The 22,093-nt window shown below is 53.0% G+C and overlaps 4 non-coding genes across 4 annotated transcripts; all 4 read left to right on the plus strand.

Moving 5' to 3' along the window:
- Window positions 1-7,866: 7,866 nt before the first annotated feature.
- TRNAF-GAA lies at window positions 7,867-7,939 on the plus strand. The gene has a single exon. It is a non-coding gene; the product is annotated as a tRNA-Phe (tRNA).
- Window positions 7,940-10,280: 2,341 nt separating this feature from the next.
- TRNAK-UUU lies at window positions 10,281-10,353 on the plus strand. The gene has a single exon. It is a non-coding gene; the product is annotated as a tRNA-Lys (tRNA).
- Window positions 10,354-16,011: 5,658 nt separating this feature from the next.
- TRNAT-AGU lies at window positions 16,012-16,085 on the plus strand. Its single transcript has one exon. It is a non-coding gene; the product is annotated as a tRNA-Thr (tRNA).
- Window positions 16,086-18,241: 2,156 nt separating this feature from the next.
- TRNAE-UUC lies at window positions 18,242-18,313 on the plus strand. Its single transcript has one exon. It is a non-coding gene; the product is annotated as a tRNA-Glu (tRNA).
- The last annotated feature ends 3,780 nt before the right edge of the window (window positions 18,314-22,093 follow it).

The raw sequence follows: 22,093 nt of genomic DNA on the forward strand, positions 1-22,093 counted from the left end.
GGGGATAGGGTGACCAGATGTCCCGATTTTCTAGGGACAGTCCCAATATTCGGGGCTTTTTCTTATGTAGGTGCCTATTACCCTCCACCCCGTCCCGATTCTTCACACTTTCTATCTGGTCACCCTGGGGGGGGGAGGGGGGAAGGGGGCTACACACAGGGCACTGCCATACTTGGCCACCAGTGCACATCCCTAGTGGGGGAGTGACACACACCAGGAGCAGGGCTCACTGCCACAAAGGGGTTGGAAGATACCCAGGGCACTGCCTGACACGGCCACCCAGGCACCCTGCCACCTTGGGGGAGGTGAAGAACACACCTCAGGCACTGACTCCTCTGGCTACCAGTGCTCACTGGCCCAGTGCAGGGGTTGGGGGGAGTAAATACACACAGGGGACTGCCCCACCTGGGCAACACGAGTCACTAAGATGAGAGTGGGATACGCAGAGGGCACTGCCCCAATGGCTGATATACATACAGGGCCCTGCCTCACCTACCCACCAGCACTCACAGGCGCAATGGCAGTGGTGGGGTCACATAGGCAACTGCCCTCAGTGGCCACCAGGGGTCGCTGCAGCAATGCTAGGGGGGATACATGCCAGGCATTGCTGCCCCTCGCCACCAGGAGTCACTGCTCCTACAAGAAGGCACCTACAGGACACTCCCGTGCCTGGCCAGCAGGGGTCACTATCACTGGGGAGGGGCTATGGGGAAGCAGAGAAAGAGCAACTAACTGCAGTGGGGAAAATCGTCATCTACCGGGGAGAAAGAACGGACTCCGCTAGGACATCACACCAACTCCGGCCAGGCTGGATACCAGCAATTCGGGCTGGAGCAGCTCCAGCTAGAGGCTGGGCGGAGGCAGGTGACCTCGGTCTCTGTGCTGAGCAGGCTGCTTTGGCAGCGAGGAGGGACAGGGAACCCCCCGGCCAGGGTCTTGCTGCCCAAGGAGGGGGAGATCTGTGGCAGGCTTTGGAGTAGCTGGTTCAGCAGCCGTGAGCCGCACGCTTGTCCCTGCCTGAGCTCTCCAGGAGCACATAACACACAGGTGCGCACTGGATGTAGGCACCAATGTAACGACAGGGCCAGACTCTGCTGAGTGCTGCCTGCGAGAGACAGGGGCAGAGTCAGACGGGGGCAGGAGATGACAGGGCCAGCGGCCATGAGCTGAACCCATCACAAGTCCCGCCTGTGATGTCACCATCCGTCCCTGCAGCTCTCCATCTGTCCCGCTGTCCATCCAACTCTCAACCCCCCATCCGTCCCCAGTGTATGCCACACCCCCCCCCTGTAATGGAGTAGGAAGCACAGACTGTCTGTGTGGGGGAGGGGAGAGCCAGAGGTTTAGGTGAGATGCAGGAATTCAAACTGTGAGCTGAGTTGGGCCTGGGGGAGGGGAGATGACACCTCTGTCCAGGGCAGACACAAAGGAAAGAGGCTGAGGAGAGAGGAGGGGCCGGAGGGGGTTAGGGAGACTGAAGTTGGCTGAAGAAGAGAGGGGAGGCAGGGAGACCGAGCTCTGATCCTCGGGGAGGGCGGGGGGGGGGGCTGTGAGGCCCCCAAGATGGAGCTAACCGGGGGAATCCGGTTATCTGTGCCTGCAAGACCTGTGTTGGACTGTGTTCCTGTCGCCTAAATAAACCTTCTGCTTTACTGGCTGGCTGAGAGTCCTGGTGAATGGGCAGGGAGACCGGGGGTGCAGGGCCTGGTTCCCCCACACTCCGTGACACCCCCTTCACCCATCTGCCTCACACACTCATCTATTTCCTCATGCATCCTGCTGTCCCTCTGATTGTCCCTGCAGTGCCCAGCACAAGGAGGCACAGTGGACCCTGAGCGAGGCTTTTGGGTGATGCAGTAATGGAGCTAGCGGGTGATAAGGGGGGTTTTGGGCATCTCTAATCCCAGCTCCACTTCTCCTGTGCCCAAAGCCATGACTGCGAGCCCACCCCTCTGTCTCAGCCCCTGCAGCCCCAAAGCCATGACTGGCCACTCACGCTGTGACCCAGTGACAGCAATGAGGTCTCCCTGAAGATAGGGGGTGGGAGGAGCAACCCCCTTATCCTGGCAGGCAGGACACATCCTTCCCAGTATGGCAGAGACCTTGCCCATGAGCACATGGACCCAGCTGAGCCCATAGGAGACTGGGGGAGAAGGAGCAGAGGAAGAGGATGAAGGCAACTGAACATGACAGGTGTCCATGAAAGGAGAGAGAGAGTTTGAGTGTGAGTTGGCCAACACAGAGAGAGAAACCTCGCAGAAAGAAAGAAACTCAGAACAGGGAGTCACCCTCATGGATCCAACCTTCTGCTAGGGAGCACACACCACTCCTGGCCAGAGAGATGATCAGCCCCCACAAATGGCAACATCATCTCCCTTGAAGCCACAGCTAGTCCAGAAACCCACACCCAGGTAACGGGACGTCCCTGCCTGGAGCCAGGGGGGCTGTGACCAGAGCCCTCCCCAAACCAGATACTTCTCTCACCGATAGAGACAGCTACTCTCATCCCAGCTGGGCAGGTCTTGCCTGGCATCAACAGGATTCACGAGGTTACTGCTCTCGCTCACTTTCCATCTCACCTCAGAGCTGGACTCCGTCCCTGCGACTTCTTTTCCCTTGGTATGAAACACAACACAAAAGAAAAAGCAATGGTGGCGAGGCTCCTCTTCTCACTACTCCCACACCCCAGGGCTCTGGCTTCACCCCTCCTCCCATTCTGCCGTCACAGCTACAATTAGAAATCTGAGCCCTGGGCTCACACCTGGTTGTCTCCCCAATCCTTGGCGCTGTCCAGCATGTCTCCCTCCACAGAAGTCACCTGGCCTCGTCTTAGACTCCATCTTCATATTGCTCTTCTCCTTCCCAGAGCTCCTGCTCTGCTCCTCAGACCTGTCTGTGCTCAGCTCTGCAGGCAGAGGGGAAGGGGCATGATGGGAACACACACGCCCCATTCCAGACACCACGCAGCATCCACAGGGCTACCAAACCACGTCACCTTCGGCCAAAACCCCACCCCACCCCGAGGGAGCAAAAAGCCTTTGTGAGCTCAGCACACACAAGCCAGGAAAAGATTAACACCCACACCCAGCCCAGCCAAAATGGGAGCTTCCCCCATTTCCCGGCCACAGGTCCATGGGGCTCATGGATGGAGGAGTTTGGTGGGCTGTGGGGGCCCCTGAAGAACTAGCTCAGCGTGTGAATGAGTGACTGGGATGTATGTGGGGACTGGAGTGTGGGTTGGGGTGTCCAGGGGGACCCACGGGAAGGGACTAGGGGGATTAGGGATAGAGGAGGGTGGGGTTACCAAGGTGCATTGTGGGAATGTGGGATTTAGAGCCCAGAGTGGATGGGTGGGGGCGGGTTGGAGGACCCCACAGTGGCTGAAAAGGGGAACCCGGCAGCATGGGGGGTAGCAGAGATTGGAGATGAGGAACCTCACACCCTGGGGATGGAGTGGGGCAGTGGGGGGATGGGAAAGTGGGGCCCAGCCATGGAGACATGGGCTGGAGGCAGTTAGGGGCAGGGCGCTGAGGGTGAGGAGAAGGAGGGTGGGGTGCTGAGGACAGGGAGGAGGATGTCGGGGTTGGGGCGCTGAGGGGGAGGAGGGCGGGGGGGCGAAGGAAAAGGCCGGGCAGAGCAGACAGGGTGGGGGAGGGGACGCCGGAGGCGGGGCTGGCGGGAGGGTCACAGTGGGGGGGGGACACTGCAGGGGCAGGTTGGGGGGGGTTGAAGGCCCTGCCGCCCCAGGCTGCCGCTTGTGGGGCTGCTCCCAGGCAGCTCAGCCCCCCCCCAGGCCCAGCTGGGGGCGGGTGAAGCCCTTTCACTCCGCGCTGCCTCTGCCTTGTGCCCCCCCCCAGCCCGGATCCCACGCGGGATTCGAATCCCAACGGCCGCAGCACGCGCCCGGGGGGGTGGGGCAGCGAAGCCTCTGGGGCGAGGGAACCGGGGCCTCCCCCCACGCGCCGAGTCTCTGTCCCGCGCTCTCTCCGCCAATCAGGGAGCGGGGAGGGGCGCGGAGAAGTGACGAGCTACGGCCCCTCCTCCAATAGAGGCCGCGTGAGAGAGAGAACTACGCTTCCCAGAGTGCACCGGGAGGGGGCGCGTTGTCTGAGCAACCGTCCCGTCACTTCCGCTGTGAGACGAGCCAGGAACTACAACTCCCAGCCTGCCCCGGGGCGCCTCCGTCCTCTCCAGCCCAAGTGAGGGCGGGTCCCTGGGTCAACCTGACACCTCTCCCCCCAAGGCAACTCCTCATCCCCGCCCTGCCCCGCTCCGGCTCCTGACGCGAACTCGCGTGTCCCGGGGTCTTGGCCCGGCCCTGCCCCCACCGCAGCACCGCGGCCCCCCTCCCCCCCTGCTTCTCCCTTGGCCTCGTCTCTCCCCACTCCAGGGCGGGGCTGTTGGATGGAGCCATATGGAAATACAGGGGAGGGGCTGGGAGCCAGGACTTCTGGGTTCTCCCCCAGCTCTGGGAGGAGAGGGGCTGGGGTGCCTGCTGCCCTCGCGGCAACCAGCAGAGCACCCCCCTGCAGCTTGTCACCCCAACCAGGCGCTTGATGTGCTGGTGCCTGGAGCTGCCCCTGGTTCCCAAACCAGGCTAGTATTGGTTTTTCAGCAGAAAATTTTCAGTTTGGGGAATTTTGTTTTCTCAGTCAGACCTTGCCAAGGGAAGCAGGGAGAAAATGTTGGAGTTGCCTCCTTCAGAACAGCTTGGCCTAGACACTAGCTCTGGTTCACTGCTCTGGCCTTGCTCGGGTTGAGGGTATTTTAATAATTTGGGCAGGTCCCAGGGTGTTTGGGGGAGAAGATGAGGATGTTCCCTTTTGAGATAAAAACTAAGAAATACGGTACAAGAGAATTTTTTTTTTTTTTTAGAAAGCTGGGATTTAGACATTTTATTTAAAGCAAGGGGGGATCTGAGTTTCTGAGAAGCTTTTTGTTTGCAAGAAGCAACATTATTTGATCTGTCATTGTACCAAAGGGGGAGATGGTTGTCTATAAAGGAGGGGTGAAGACTAAATGCACCTGATGAGGATGGGATTTGAACCCATGCATGCAGAGCACAATGGATTAGCAGTCCATCATCTTAACCACGCAGTCATCTCATGAGAAATGTCAAGAATAAGACAGGAGGAGAAATCTAAGGCCAGCAGAGATAGGGACAATAAGGAGTTTTTAAATACTAAGCGGAAGCAGGGGCTGAATGAGCTCCCCCCTCACATCTAGTGAGGAGCTGGGGGAAAGACTTCAGGAACAGACCGTGTTTGCACAGACACACCTACTCTGCCTAGCTATGCACCATGATGGGGCCGCTACCCCAAAATGACCAGTTTTGGCTGGTGGCGGGTTACAAATCACTTTCGGATTGAGTGGAATGAAATGTTATTATCCTTCCTGCATGAATGAAGGGCAGCAGAACATACCTAGTCGGTCCTGATGGAGGGGTAGGTGGGTGAGGAATAGCTTTTATTGGACTTTGTAGAAGTGATTGAGAACGTCACCCTAAACCAGTGGTCCCCAAACATTTCACACTGTGCCCTCTTATCCAGCTGAGGGAGGGCAAAACCAGAGCTTGAGGGATTCAGCCCTGGGTGGTGGGGCTCAGACTTCTGGCTTCAGCCCCAGGCACCAACAAGTCTAATGCCAGCCCTGATGACCCCATTAAAACAGGGTTATGACCCACTTTGGGGTCCTGACTCACAGTTTGAGAACCACTGCTCTATGCTGCTGGGAGAGAGTTTTCCTGTGGGTGCAGTTAATCCACTTCCCCAAGAGGTGGCAGCTATGTCAGTGGGAGAAGCTATAGCACTGGGTGTTCAAGCTGTGGTGGTTACCACATTTATGAAGTTTAATCAAACCCCATTTTTAAAACCACCTGTGGTCTCAGAATGACAAAGGAGCTCGATGAAGCAGGGTCTGTCCGTGAAAGTCCTGGAGATCACGATTCCATTCTACTGTTGTGATGGGGGTAGAGCTCAATGGTAGTTCAAAGGCCCGTGCCCTCTTATAACCTTCTTTCTTTTTTTAAAAAAAAGAAAAACATTTTCATTTCCATTCTCCATTATGTTCAGGAGCTCCACTATACGGGGGTGCTTGATATGGATGTAAACACTCAACATTTCGCCATCCAAATCATAAAGGCGACTAATTTCTGAAAAACGGAGTGTAGCATTGGGAGCAGCGTCTGATGTTTTACTGTCTAGCCGGCTTGCTGCCTAGAAGGAACAGCTCCTTGAGTGGGGTGATCCACAGGGAGTAGCTCAAACCTCCAAAGTGCCTGGCCAGGGGCAGGACATTAGCACAGCAAGAGAGGGGTGTGGTAGTGACATCACAAAGGCCTTTTGCAGGACCTCAGACTATTGGTCAAAGGTGGTGGGGAGGTGGTGACCTCACAGAGAGATGCTGACATCAGCCAGGCAGGACAGGGGTGAGGGGCCAGGGAAACCTCAGAGACCCCTATGGCTTTGCTTCAGCAAGTCTCCTTCTCCAGGTCTCTCTTTGAGGACTGAGAGAGTATTCAGGTTCATGTACGTGAATCCTGCTCACAGCGAGGCCTGTGTTTTAGCCAGTCTCTCACCCGGGCAATACCTCTGTACAACCCCCTGAGACACTCTCAATTCTCTCCCCACCCCAAGTAAATCCTGTTCTGCTCCTTTCATAGAGATCCCTGGGACACCCCCTCACACTGTGTCCCTGAGGGGTCAGGCAAACTCTCAGCCCCTGAAGCCTCTGCCACTCACCTGGTGCCCCATAGATCAGCCATAGCCCTGGTTCTGCTCCTCTCTCTAGAGTGCGAAAGGAGCCAAGCCAGCGACTCCATGGGAGCTACGGGGCTGCAGAACCAACAAAGAAAAAATAGGTCCTCAGCGCCCACTGGCAGCCAGATCCCCCCGCCCCACTACAGGGCTTGACGACAAGCTCCTCCTCTTCCCCTTCAGCACCTCCCACCTGCCAGTGATCAGCTGTTCAGTGGGGTGCAGGAGGGGCTGGCGGGGGAGGGGGAGGAGCAGGGACAGCAGGAGGTGGGGGAGGGAGAGGAATGGGGCAGGAAGGTGAAGGCCGGGAAGAGATGGGACAGGGGTGGGGGCTTGGGGGAAGGGGTGGAGTGGGGGCAGGGCCTGGGGTGCAAAGGGGGGATTTGTCCTGGGCCCTGCACCCCTCTAGGGCCGGCCCTGAAGGGAAGCACCGACTATCACAGTGACAATACAACTGACCAGCCTTGCGGGGGAGGCGGAGGGAGATCCGCACTCACCAGGTCTCTTCTCTCCCCCACGGTGAGCCAGACACTGCTGTCTCCTGGCTCTCACTCTAGCAGCTGGATGCCAAGGAGCCATTTCCCCACAGGAAGTGCATTGAGTGCCCCTGTGGTGCTGGGGGGCTGGCGCTGCTGCTGCCTGTGGGGCTGGCAGGGGGGCTGATGTCTGCACAGACTCTCAGCTGTGTCGGGTTCCTCCGGTGGGGTGTGGAGCAGCCGTTCGTTTTCCTGTTCGCACTCCTCTGCGGTGTGAAAATCGGGGAGGGCAGGCAGAAGCCCCACTTCCCTCCTGAAATGACGCCCAGTGGGGGAAGCCAGGACAACAGGGTGGGGCGGCATGTGGTGGCCAGACTCTCACCGCCAGGGTCTAGTCTAGCTCAGGGTCCAGCTCAACCTCCTCCCCACGCCACTGGCCCCCAGTCCCCTTCCACCACCAGGTCAACCCGGGCACTAGGGCAGGAACAGGGTGAGGCAGCAAGTCAAGCTGAGCAAGGCAGGCAAAAGCGAGTCTTGTCTTCATGGGCCGCTCCCAATGACGTCCTTTTTGTCTGCAACTGCTGCAAAAACATCCTGGACAGAGAAGCAACAGGCCAAAATACTGCTCCATGGCTGCCAAAGTAGCTCAGTTGGGAGAGCGTTAGACGGAAGATCTAAAAGTCCCTGGTTCAATCCCGGGCTTTGGCAGGCCCTTTGATCCCTCTTTGTGCAGGGGGTGGCTTGTTTTCTAGGAAGGCAGCAGCACCTTTATCTGAGGCAAGTACCTGATTTTGAGCTCCCCAGCAGGATAACAGAGAGCATGGGCTTCTCCCCCTAGTGGCCCACCTGACCTATAAGGATGAGAGATGGGAGCTGTCTTTCCCACATGACTTATTTGTCGACGCAAAATGGCGGGAACAGAGTGAGGCAGGACGGCCCTCGGAGATGGTGCCAGAGGGGGCAGGGACTTGGGAGGGAAGCTCCTCTGCAAAGCTGAGTGACGACAGTGCTGGGGAAGGGGTAACTGGCACGTGGAATGTGGCAGGGATTCAGAGGCCCAGGAGGAGGCACTTGATGTTAAGCTGTGAAAGGAAAGATCTGTGGTGGGAACTGGCTCCCTTCCTCTGGACCACACAGTGTTTGGTGTTAGGGCTGATTTTAATTGTCAGCCGGCCTGAGAACCACTTGTGCCGTTTTCTCGACCATGAGAGGAAACCTTTTTACAATGAGCACTACCTGGCGCAGGTCTGTAGCGAGGTCGGCTTAGAGGACGTGTTTCTCCGTAATGGAACCAGTGGAGGGCGGGCGGTTGCCTCCTATTCCTCTGACCCGAGCTCACACCAGCCGCAGAGGGGATACACCTTTCTGCGGGGACAGGCCACAAGTTACACTGACCGGATTTCTGTGAAGGAGAGCACGTCAACAGCCCAGTGCAGGGTGGTGCCAATGGACTGTTCGGATCACGCAGCTCTCACCGTGTGCTCAATGTGGGCAATTCCCTGACCCACGGCAGAGGACATTGGAAGCTGAATATCCAGAGCTTGCAAAATAAAGGAGCAGGGGGGCGAGGACTGGTGGTGTTGGCAGAACGGGAAAGCATCAGAGGGTTCTGTGGTTACCAGGGGGATTGGTGGGAGTCGGTGAGGGAGGAGTTGGCGGCTTTGTTCCGGCGGTCGGGCAAACACCACAAACATTAAAGAAACCAACAGTGCCAAGTCCTGCAGCGTCGCCTGTGGGATTTCCACAAGAGCATCCAGGCTGGGGAGCCAGTCAATGTGTGACAGTACAACCAGATCAAGCGACAGCTGGCTGAGTTCCAGGAGATGAGGCTGCAGATGGCTGATATGAGCGGGAGCACTGAGTGAAGGGAGGGGGTGGCCTCCCCTGACATTTTTGCAGCCTGCAGGGAACAAAGACAAAGTAGGGGGATGCGGGGACTCAGGGCAGGTCCCACGGACGTGGTAGATCAGGATTATAGTTGATGGAGAAGTAAAGAGAGTCCTGGGAGAGGAAGCTGCTGGTGGGAAGAACATGAGGCTTTTAACCGTGGCGGGGTCCAGTGTTTGAGCCCTAGTTTTAGCAGCTGGCTTTTAAGCTGCTGTGCAGGCCAGTCACCTAACACATCCTGGGCAAGTCCAGAGCCACACATGGATTCCCAGAAGCCATAGCAATTTCCTAGAAAGGCCCCTTTCTCCTGCTGAGTCCTTAGGAAGCAGGATAGAAGCCCACATCTGCAGGAGCAGGCCCAGAAAGCACAGTCTCTGGTTGGCAGTGAGCACTGTGGGGCCAGGTGCTGAGAAAGCCGAGGGGAGAAGAGAGCGGGAGCAGCTGCAGAGAAGCTGTGAGTGCAGAGTGCAAACCTGCCAGCTGAGGGTCACAGGTGTCTAGAGACTGTGACACCATCTGGTCCCCTGGCGTAAAGTTCAGCTGTCAGAACACTGACTAGTGCGAGCTGAGCTCAGATCTCAGGGGGACTCTGGGACCTGTGGCTTCATACCTAAGCATAGGTGGAGTTTCAAGGCTTTGTCTTGCTCTTTCAAATGACTCGGGAGCCGGTCTTTTGCCTGCTGGCTGTTGTGACTTGCGCACCAGAGGGGACGCCGGATCCAGCAGGCTGGCCTTGTCTGGAGCCCTATAGGGAAGGATGGGAGCTGGCTTTTCTCTGAGTTCTGCAGCCAGGCATGGGAGGCCGCCCTCTTGGTTGACCTACTGGCCCAAAGTCACTTTGGTGGCGTTGGTCTTTCCCCAGGAATGCTGAGGCACAGGCCTGAGGGAGGGAGACTCAATCCCCCTCCCTCTTGGTCAGGGCGGAAGAGGCGGCTATAAGAGCGGCCAGGTTCCTGAGCTGGGCCTTCCAGCGTCTGGGGAGGGTGGAGCTGACTGGGGCATGGTGCTGGCAAAATGCCTCAGGGCGCTGGCGGGAGGAGCAGGCCAGGGCCAGGGCTGGGAAGAGAGAGAGAGAGAGAGACCAGCAGGTTTCCTCTATTGTTTCCTACTCTTTTTCTTCTGTAGTTTCTCCTCTGCATGAACTTGCTCACTTTCTCCATGAGCCTGGCTAGCTCAGTTGGCAAAGCATCAGACTTTTAATCTGAGGGTCCAGGGTTCAAATCCCTGGTCAGGCACTCAACTATTCCCCAAAGTCTTAAAAAGCTCTGTCTCTGGAGTCCTTCTTGATGTTACTTCTTCTCTTCAGGATTTTGCTTTTCCTAAGAAGGGGTTCTGTGTGTGGGTTTGAAGGGGCAACTTCCTGACACCCCCTCTCTCCTCGCAGGCTGGAGGAATAAAGGCCTCTGGGCAGGAGCAGCCCTAGACTAGCTGCAGCACCTGGTGCCCCAGGCAAACCCCGCAATTGTCACCCCCAAACCCCAAGGGCAGAGCTAGGCTGAGGTTTTTTGGTAAACTGGGAAACATTTTGCCCCTTTTTTTCCTTTTAATGTTTTTAAGCCTTTTTTTTTAAACAGAGGCTTAATTATTCGGTTTGTCCATCCGTCCGCCTGTCCAACCAATGTTTCTTTCTCCATCCTTCAGGTTCTGGCTGCCCCTTACTACAGCCATAACTTTGGTCTTGAACTTTATAGAGTAGTGAGGTACCTTAAGGGTTAAATGCTAAATCCCAAACCCAAACAACACTAGTTACCTGTGTCTGGCAAAAGGTGTCCGGCAGTTTTGCCACTTTGAATGATTCAAATGGATTTTCAGTGGCATTATAAAAAAAACCAACAAAGCAAAACCAAACCAATTCATCTTAAACCTTCAAAACAAGAGTTTTACAAACCATGAGTGTCAGTTTAGGTCCTTAAAACCTTACATCATCACACACAAAGTTCTCTGTTGCCTAACATCCCTTTTTACACAACTGAACCCTGACTGCACGTCCATCTTGTACAACCAGAGCCAGCCAGGGGCAGGCAAGTTAAGTGCCAATAGAAACTCCAGTCATTCCTGTAGTGATTTTGATTACATTACCCAGGAGTCAAATCATTTTGATGAGATCATCTCTCCGCCTGCTGCCTGGAGCCGTCCCCTATAGACCATTTCTGTGGGCGAAGGGCCCATTTCCCCTCAGAATGGCTTTAAAGGTTTCTCGGGACAAAACATAGTGGTGGTAGTAGACACTGAACCTGACCCTCTTGTATAATTTAATTACCAAACTTCTATCAAATGTGACTGCACAGAGCTGCACATACAGTTACATTCACTGAAAGTGAGCAACCATCCCCAGAACTCACTGCCGGGAGCCTTAAAGTATCTGCCAGTGGCACAGGTACCTTTTAAGTACCAAGACGTGCATAGACACATCTTCCATGGGAACCAGCCGGCGTGTGCAGAACAAAGGTTGCCCACGGGCGCTGTGTCAGGCTTTGGCACCGCATGAGACAATGGACCACTTTCTGGTGGCTGTTTTTTTTCCCCAACAGGTGTGGGGACTTCTGGCTACATGATGGTGGCTGCCAGACTCAGTTGGACAGGATTCTTCTCAGCTCACCTGAGGCTTGTTCCTGGACAAACGAGGGCAACCACAGGGCTCCAGCAGAACCAGCTGCAGCAAGGGCGCCCTCCGCAGGGGCCGCTGTATAGTGGGCAGGTGTCACGGGACACACTGCGCCTGCTCAATGTCAGAAAATCCCCTTCAGACTAAACCAGTTTGTTTCTCGAAATCAAAACAAGTGGGATGAAAGTTCTTTGCAAAAATATTTTGTTGCAAAACAAAAGCATCTCCTGATTGTCACAGTGTGTTAAATTGTCTCGTCACACACAAAGAGGAGACACTTAGATCTCCAACATTAGATAAGATGCTTCAGTCTGAGTTAAGTAGTTGCTGCTCTTAACAATTTCAAAATACAAATCAAATAGACTATATCAGCTATTCTAATATGTCATAATCTGCTCTGAGTAAACGTGATAGGACACCTCATATTATGCACTACTCCTAGTGACACTCTCCAATGGATCCTCATCCTCTACCTACCGTGAGGTAGCTGGGAGAAGATCATTATTATCCCTACTTGAAAGAGGGAGAAGCTAAGGCTGAGAAAGGAGAATTGACTTGTCTTAGGTCACACAGCCAGGGGCAGAGTTGGAAATAGGACCCAAGAGCCCTGATTTTCAAACTAACCATCAGATCTTGAATTTCAAACATTGAATGACTTGAGTAAAGTGCTCTCCGATGAGCTCCAGACCAACAACAGTGCCCAGTAATTATTCAGCATGTATTTTAGGAGAACTGCAATGTTAGAGAGAATCATGAACTGCTCAGAGACCATTAATACAGCGAAGCAGCAAAATTTGTCAAACATATGACTGGTTATGACTTATTTCCTTGGTCTTAAAAGAGAACAACAAGGACCTGAGTCTCCCCCTGTCAATAACCCCCTGCTCAGCCAATCAGGGTAGAGACTGAGGATGGGAGGCTGAGGGTTCTCACCAGAGAGCCCAAAGGAAGGCCCAGATCACTGCCCGAGCACTATTTCAGCCCCACATTTTTGGGTGGACCTCCCACAGTGGGAGCTGCCACTCCACACACACCAAACAACACACACACACATGCACACACATACACACCTCTCCTGGTGTTGGGAGGGGAACAGGAGAAAGGACAAAAGAAGCAAGAGACGAAGAGAAAGGATGGGGGGAGGGATGCAGGAAAAGGTGAAATAAAAGGACAAACCCTAATGTACCCACTGATTCTAAGGGACAAAATCCCAGGTGCAGAATAAAATTCTGCCTCCCTAAGTTTGTGTTTTCCATGCCTAGAATTCAACTGTCACCAGATGGATCAGACTGAACAGGTTTCAAACCTCGAGGAGGCTCTTACCTTCTAAACAGGGACGGCTGTTTTCTAGTAAAATCAGGAAAACGGAAGGAGAAAAGTCGAAAGAGGTTCCTCCTGGCGCTCACGTACCTGAACCCAAATACTCTCTCAGTCCTCAAAGAGAGACCTGGAGAAGGAGACTTGCTGAAGCAAAGCCACAGGGGTCTCTGAGGTTTCCCTGGCCCCTCGTCCCTGTCCTGCCTGGCTGATGTCAGCATCTCTCTGTGAGGTCACCACCTCCCCACCACCTTTGACCAATAGTCTGAGGTCCTGCAAAAGCCTTTGTGATGTCACTGCCACACCCCTCCCTTGCTGTGCTAATGTCCTGCCACTGGCCAGGCACTTTGGAGGTTTGATCTACTCCCTGTGGATCACCCCACTCAAGGAGCGTTCGTTCTAGGAAGCAAGCTGGCTAGACAGGAAAACATCAGACGCTGCTCCCAATGCTACACTCAGTTTTTCAGAAATTAGTCGACTTTATGGCCAGAAGAGACCATTAGAGCATCTAATCTGCCCCCCTGCATATCACAGGCCTCCTGTATGACACAATAGCTACTTTTGGGGGCAACACATTCCAGAAAGGCAGCTAGTCTTCATTAAATGACATCAAGAGATGGAGAATCCACCACTTTCCTTGGTAGCTTGTTCCTGTGGTGAATCATCCTCGCTGTTGAATATTTGTGCCTTAGTTGTAATATGAATTTGTCTCTTTTCACCTTCCAGCCATTGGGTCTTTTTATGCCTTTCTCTGCAAGATTAAAGAGCCCTTTCATACCCAATCTTTTCTCTCCATTAAGGCCCTTCAACACTTCAATGAAGTCACTTTTCATTCATGAAGGACCCCCCGCCGCCGAATTGCCGCCGAAGACCCAGAGTGGAAGAATCTCCGGACCCCACGAGAGTTTTCCAGAGCTCCCGGAGTTAGTGAAGGACCCCGCTCCAGGAGCCCCAAAAAACTCTTGTGGGGGCCCCTGCGGGGACCAGGGCAAATTGCCCCACTTACTCCACCATCTGGGCGGCCCTGATGGGACCTGGATCTACTGTTATTTCAGGACTCCTGTGAGACCCTCAGCTGGTTGGTTTGCACTCTGCTCTTGGGACTCTCTCTCCTCCTCCCTCTCTGCTGCTCTCCTCCCCTAGACATTGAACCCAGCCCTTGCTGCTGCCAACACCAACTGGCAGAAGGGCCTATAAGTCCCCTGCCTGAGGGGAGGCCAATGCATGTGTCGGCCATAAGCAATATGATATTTTCTGTCTTATTCTCTATCCCTTTCTTAATGATTCCCAAGATTCTCTTTGCTTTTTTGCCCGTCGTTGCACACTGAGTGGATGTTTTCAGAGAACTATCCGCAGTGACTCCAAAATCCCTCACTTGAGTGGCAACAACTATTTTTGGCCTCGTCATTTTATATGTATAGTTGGGATTATGTTTTCCAATGTGCATCACTTTGCATTTATCAACAAATCTGTCATTTTGTTGCCCTTTCACCAGTTTTGTGAGCTCTTTTTGTAACTCTTCGCAGGCTGCTTTGGACTTAACTTTCCTGAGTAGTTTTGGATCATCTGCAAATTTTGCCACCTCGCTGTTTACCCCTTTTTCCAGATCATTTATGAATATGTTGAATAGTACTTGTCCCAGACCCCCTGGGGGGCACCACTATTGACCTCTCTCCATTTTGGAAACTCACAATTTATTCCTACCTTGTAACCAGTTATCTACCCATGAGAGGACCTTCCCTCTCATCCCATGAGAGTGTAATAGAGCAGAATAGGGCTTCCTTGAGTGTGGGCGTGAATTGACAATATATCAGGGGGTTGTGCACATTTATTGTCCTGGTGAAAAAGTGTGTCTGATACTCAGTCCTTGCTGTTCCTGCCAGCTGTGACTGCTGAGGACATTTTCCTTCTCTACTCCAGGGTCTCTCTTCTGCCAGATTCTCAAAAAGTCAGGCCCCCTGCAGACTATGGCAGAGCAGTTTGGTAATAGGCTGCAGGACTCACCACGTAAGAATGTAGCTGCTGTAACCACTTGACTGTCCATGGGCCAAATCCTGCAGCCCTGGCAGCCCAGGAGAACCTCCCACTGATGGTGATGGGAATTGAGCCTTTGGAACTAGCTGCTGGTACCTGAGGTCTCAGCTATGGATTAAACTGGTGGCAAACACAGCTTCAGCCAAAGAAGTGAAGGCTGTAAGTGAAAGAGCAAAGCCGGCCATCCGGGGAGCTGCTGCAGTCCTGTCACCACAGCTGGAAGGGAGAAGAGGAAAAACTCCCTAAAGTGCTGGGAGCAGCCCCGAGAAAAGGAAGTTTGTCAGTGAGATCAGTAGCAATAACTGTGAAATGAAGGAGTGCTTTCTCCTCTGTGCTGACATGGTTGAATTGTGTTGCTTTACTGTGAGAATAAGCTTTACAATATCCTGCTCCAATTTCAGGATGGGTCTGTAACCATAATCAGTCTCTGTGGGAAGTGGCCTCTAGATAGTGATCTTTGGGCAGAGCTGGCTGAGGAGCCTTCCTACTCACCAGGAGATCCTGGCTTGACCTGACAGTTCTTCCTTGCTGAACCTGGCTTTTCTGTCAGGCTCCTTTCTTTTATTTCTTCTAATGAAAAGAAAAGACCTCACTGCACAATCCTTGTAAGTGCTTGTTCAAGACACAGAGAACCTTCCTTGCAGCTAAGTCTTGAATGGTAAGTCTGGAGTTGATGGAAAGGTTACCATGACTCAGAGTTGAGCTGAAGTTGCTGTGAGTGGAACACAGAGCACTAATCAGTATCTGATCACAGCAGCTTGTGGGAGAAGCACATGTTAGAAGCCCTCTGTCAGCTCAGCTGTGGCTTTCTGTACACAGAGCCAGCCTGCTCAAGGTCTGCAAGTCTTGAGGGAAATGGGGAACATTTTTACTTTGGAATTTGAAGGTGAGCTCTTAGACCCTCAAGTGTAGTGGTTGCAAATATCCTATTGGGGAAGGCACCATGGCTTAGTAGGCTAAAGCACCTGTCTAGTAAACAGGAGATCCTGGGTTCAACTCCCAGTGGTGCCTTGTTCTATAGCTGTTGTCTCCTCTGCTCACATTTTCCTGTGTCCTTCTAGGAAACAGAAGAGACCTCCCTTGACGATCCAAGTAATTCCTTGTGAAGGGAAAAGGCTTCTTTCCAGCGGAGCGTTGGAGAGAATCAAATCCTCAGTCTGGAGTTGATCAAAAGGCTATTGGCATTGGCAAGGAGGTTGCTCCGGCTGCAATATGTTGTGACAGGAGAGGCTGTGTTGGGCACCCATGCAATTCACTGGGGATATCTGTGCACAGAGCCCCTTCTAGAGGGTTCTCTGCAGGGCTTGCAGGAAATGGAGAATGACTGTCCTTTCACCTTTCATGTTATTGTTGATGAAAAATGGAGCAGTTCGGGGAGAAGTCCCAGAGCGTGGCACCATGGCAGAGCTTGCCAAGAGAGCTGCTGGATGAAGAGCAGATTCAGGATCCAGCATCCAGTGCTGCCTTGCTGAACGTGCCTCCTCTTGTCCCCTTTTGGTCAATCTTTTTTGTTAATGGAGAAGCCCGACTCTGGCTAGCCATACAAATGCTTGCAAAAGAAACGGGTCTTTTTGCTGACAACTGTCAAAACATGGAAACAAAGTCAAGGTCACTTTAACTCATCTTGCATGTGCAGTTGTTGAAGCTACAAGGCAGAGCACTAAGCACAGTATTACCACGGCTGGTCACAGCAGGATCTCTGTGTGGTGGGATCCGCAGGGTACAATCCCAAACTGTGGAACTGCTCTGTCCTCTTATCTCTCTAACCTGGGCTGTGTCTTACAATGCTGCACTAGTGACAAGCAGCAAAACCCCCTCCATGTGCTGTGATCACTCAACCAACAACATGCAGCAATGCACCCAACTAAGTGGCATGAATGCTCTATAAGCCACTCCTCAATTACACATAGAGAGACACCAGCATATCTCCCCAGCCCTCAGCCTTGCACCTCAGAAATGTACCGTCTTACACTGCTCAAAACCTCTTGAAAAGTGCAAGCTCATTAATTAATTCACCACTTCCTCAAAAAGAATGTGAACATGCACCAGCCTTTTTAATCTGAACAGCTTTCCCAAGCACTTTGGACAATTTCACAAGTAAGTATAAAACATTAAAATAAGTTTATTAACTACAGAAAGATAGATTGTAAGTGATTATAAGTGTTAGGCAGAGAGGTCAAAGTTGGTTACATAAATGAAAATAGAATCTCAGTGTGACATTCTAGACCTTTGGGGGAGCAGCTGTACCACCCATATTCCTCATTTTCATATAATCGTGATCTTACATATAGAGCATGACTTGTAAGGTACCAGGGGAAAGGATATGGTCTGCTGAAAGTCATTTCTCTACCCATAGATGTATACCATTGATTGTGCAGTATGGTTGTCACTATGCTGTAAGTTGGGGGAATCAGCCATCACCTGCATGAGGCCACAGGAGGGGAATTGCTCAGCCTTGCTTGGAGAGACACAGTGATGCTCACCTGACTCTGAAGAGGGCCACAAAGCCAATGGGGAAGAAAGACATGATAAAAGGAGAGACATTCGCTAAGCTTTATCTCTCTCTTCCACCTCCACCTACAGCCATCACCACACTAAGCGACTGAAGAGCTGATCAAAGGGGAGACCCCGGCTGAAAAGCAACCAGCCAGCCTGTGGTGAGAAGCATCTAAGTTTGTAATGGCACTGAAAGGGTTATGATCAGCTTAGAATGCGTTTTGCTTTTATTTCACAAAAACAGCGAGGAGTCTGGTGGCACCGTAAGAACTAAGAGATTTATTTGGGCATAAGCATTCGTGGGTCAAAAACCCACTTCTTCAGATGCATGGAGTGAAAATTGCAGATACAGGCATAAATATATATTGGAACATGACATGAAGGGAGTTATCTTACAAGGGGAGAACCAGTGTTGAAGGCCAATTCAGTCAGGGTGGATGTGGTTCACTCCCAATAATTGATGGGGAGGTGTCAATACCAAGAGAGGGAAAATTGCTTTTGTGGTGAGCCAGCCACTCCCAGTCCCTATTCAAGCTCAAATTAATGGTGTTAAGTTTGCAAATAAATTATAACTCTGCAGATTCTCTTTGAAGTCTGTTTTTGAAGTTTTTTGAACGGCTACTTTTAAATGTGAATGTGTGAATGTGTAATTGGACTAGTGACTGTTCAAGTCCCATATGGTCCAGTGGTCAGGATTCCTCATTTTCACCCAGGTGGCCTGGGTTCAATTCCCAGTGTGGGAGCAGACTAGAGCTTTTGCTCAGAAGGGAGGCAGGAAATGAAAGGAATGGGAAGGGATCCTGCCAGCAGTGGAGTTGGACAGTGTTCAGAGGGGATCCCAGAAGTGGGGGTGGGGCAGTAGCATAGCTGGCAGGATTCAGCAGAAGCAGCCACTTCCCATCAGGCTGGCAGGCAGGCACGGAAGTGGCGCCTGCCAGCCGGCACTGCCCACCACACAACCGGAGGAGCCGCGGGGCGGCAGGCCGGCGTGGAAGCGGCGCCTGCTGGCCCGGTGCAGGCACACCCAAGCCCTGGGACAGGAGCCGGGGACAGGCGGCAGCGCAGGAGGGAAGGTGAGCCAGGGAGGGTCTGGTCTGAGGGCGTGGCCAGAGGGGGAGCCAAGGGCGGGGGCGCCTTTTTTATGTTTTTTGCTCCCCCTATGCTGAAAACCTGGCTACACCACTGGGTGGGGGGCAGAGGTCTGAGGGGAGATCAGGGAAGAATCCCGGCTGTGTGGGAAGTTGACACTCTGGAGAGCACAGGCCTGGCATGGGGAGTGGGAAGAGTGAGTGTGTCCCTCTAAACTCACCACTGGCAGACTCGGCAGGACTGGAAGAATTACGTGTTTGTTGGTAAATGTCAATTTCTGTGTAAACACACGACCCAATGGCAAAATATTTCCATCAATAATAATCAGAATTGACAGATGGGCAAAGTAAGAAACATGCTGCTTGAGAACGTGTCCTGTTCTAATCCATTAGGGGTCCCCTCTGCCTTAGGCACCACCCTGGGGGCGTTTCATTTCCCTCCCCATTTTCACACAGAGACACAATTTCCTTTGCATGGATCCTTGAACAGCAAAACCTCCCTGTGTCTCTGGTCTGAGCCAGGGCATTCGATTCCAGTGAACCCTTCTCTCCTGCAATGGCAATGGTCAGACAGAGGGGATGCGTCCACCTTCCCCCCTCCCCCCTGGCAGTGAGATATTCCCTCTCCTCTTCATGCTGCTGCTGTTATTCCATGAGTCATCAAGGATGGAATAAAAAGCTGAGTTTACTCCAGGGTGAGGAAAGAAAGGAGCCACCAACTCCCTGAAAAATCTCAGTGCCCAGAGAAAACCTGCCCTGCTATTGGACTCACAGAGGTGCTGGCGATACGACGGGAAAAGGGACTGTCTGAATTGTCAAGGCAGGGAATGAACAATCTACAGCAGCATCATTAAGCACAAGCACACTCTAGCCATGCTCCAGCCAGCAGGGAAATGGGCAGGAATTCTTGCTGTTCAGCCATGGCCACACGTACAGAGCTGCACAGCAGTGAGTGTGCTGGGGAAGCTGGTCTGAGCAAACCATTGGAAATGACACTTCAGTGAGAACAGAGCCATAGTGTAGAAAGGCCCCTGTGTTAAGTGGGTGTGATGAGGGCTTAGGGAGCTGGGCTGACACCATAGGGGTTTTTCTGTGGAGGTTTGATTCTTGCCAGCTAGGCAAGGCTGATGTGTGGTTTCTTCATGTCTGCACTTTCAGTGATGCAGGTTTCTCTATCCCATTGTTCCATAATTATAATCAGCCAATCAGAACCTCTCCATAGACCCCTTACACGACAACCTTTCTACCATATTGGCTGCAAATATAGAACAGTGGTCGCAACGGTGATCTATACAGTTACAGATTATGTCAAGAAGGTCACAGAAGGTGACACGGCATCAGTGAGACTGATACTGGAATACTGCCTCCAGTTCTGGTGTCCTCATTTGAAAAAGATGTTGTGAAATTGGAGCTGGGGCAGCAAAGAGCCACCAAATGTTCTGAGGGCTGGAGAAAAATGCCTTCTAGTGAGCTATTGAACGAGCTCAACCTGTTTAGATAATCAAAAGAAGATTGGCAGGTGACTTCAATGAAGTGTTGAAGGGCCTTAATGGAGAGAAAAGATTGGGTATGAAAGGGCTCTTTAATCTAGCAGAGAAAGGCATAACAAGACCCAATGGCTGGAAGGTGAAAAGAGACAAATTCATATTACAACTAAGGCACAAATATTCAACAGCGAGGATGATTCACCACAGGAACAAGCTACCAAGGAAAGTGGTGGATTCTCCATTTCCTGATGTCATTTAATGAAGACTAGATGCCTTTCTGGAATGTGTTTGCCCCAAAAGTAGCTCTTGTGTCATACAGGAGGCCTGTGATATGCAGGGGGGCAGATTAGATGCTCTAATGGTCTCTTCTGGCCATAAAGGCGACTAATTTCTGAAATATTGAGTGTAGCATTGGGAGCAGCGTCTGATGTTTTCCTGTCTAGCCGGCTTGCTGCCTAGAACGAACGCTCCTTGAGTGGGGTGATCCACAGGGAGTAGCTCAAACCTCCAAAGTGCCTGGGCAGGGGCAGGACATTAGCACAGCAAGGGAGGGGTGTGGCAGTGACATCACAAAGGCCTTTTGCAGGACCTCAGACTATTGGTCAAAGGTGGTGGGGAGGTGGTGACCTCACAGAGAGATGCTGACATCAGCCAGGCAGGACAGGGGCGAGGGGTCAGGGAAACCTCAGAGACCCCTGTGGCTTTGCTTCAGCAAGTCTCCTTTTCCAGGTCTCTCTTTGAGGACTGAGAGAGTATTCGGGTTCACGGACATGAGCGCCAGGAGGAGCCTCCTTTGAGTTTTCTCCTTCCCTTTTCCTGATTTTACTAGAAAACAGCCGTCCCTGTTTAGAAGGTAAGAGCCTCCTCGAGGTTTGAAACCTGTTCAGTCTGATCCATCTGGTGACCGTTGAATTCTAGGCATGGAAACCACGAGCTTAAGGAGGAAGAATTTTATTCCGCACCTGGGATTTTGTCCCTTAGAATCACTGGGGACATTAGGGTTTGTCCTTTTTGTTTCACCTTTTCCTCCATCCATCCCTCCCTCCTTTCTCTTTGTCTCTTGCTTCTTTTGTCCTTTCACCTGTTCCCCTCCCAACACCAGGAGTTGTGTGTGTCTGTGTGTGTGTGTGTGTTGCGGGGGAGCAGTGTGTTTTTTCCCCATGTAGCCAGCACCAGACCTGGCACCACCCCCAGCTCTGCCCCCTTCCTGCCACTGCAACCCCATCTCACCTCCTGACCCTGGCTGGGCACCCCCGGCCCCTTGTAGCAGGGGGCAGTGCAGGAGGGTGCAGGGGGGTCTCCTTGCAACCATGAGTGGGTGTCTGGTGGGTGCTGTCACTTCTGCCAGAGACCCCCAAGAGACTCACTAGCTTCCTCCGCATGCGAGGAGGGGCTCCTACTTTCTGACTTGGGGGGGGGGGAGGAGATTCTGTGATGTCAGAGCCCATGGGGGGAGGGGTTCAAATCACGAGTCTGGTGTGGAAGGGCAACCGCCCCCCAGTCAGATTCTGCTAGGGGGCTGGGCTGGGATCTGTAGGGAGGGAGACACAGGAAAAATCAGCCGCCACTATGGAACCCAGGAGTCCTGGCTCCCAGTCCCCCTGCTCTCACCTCTAGACCCCCCTCCACTGCCAGAGCCAGGGATAGAGCCCAGAGCTCCTGGCGCCCAGCCCCCTCCCTGCTCTGACCACTAGACCCCACTCCCCTTTTAGGCTCGCTGCCTCTTCTATCCACCCAGCCCACCTGTCCATCCCTTTGCTGCAGGTTTCTGGGGTGTCACCCCTGCTCTGTGCTCCCCCAGTGCAGCCCAAGGCCTTTCCTCCCCCCAACCACACATCCTCTCCCCCTCGTGCTGGATCGTCTGCTTGGCCCCCACCGCCTCCCGGGGTGCGCTGTGTGGTGTGGCTGGGGATTGTGCAATGGCCCAGCACCAGGCAACGCAGAACGG

The sequence above is a fragment of the Mauremys mutica genome, unplaced genomic scaffold (assembly GCF_020497125.1).
Source record: "Mauremys mutica isolate MM-2020 ecotype Southern unplaced genomic scaffold, ASM2049712v1 Super-Scaffold_100199, whole genome shotgun sequence".
In the NCBI taxonomy this organism is placed as follows: Eukaryota; Metazoa; Chordata; order Testudines; family Geoemydidae; genus Mauremys; species Mauremys mutica.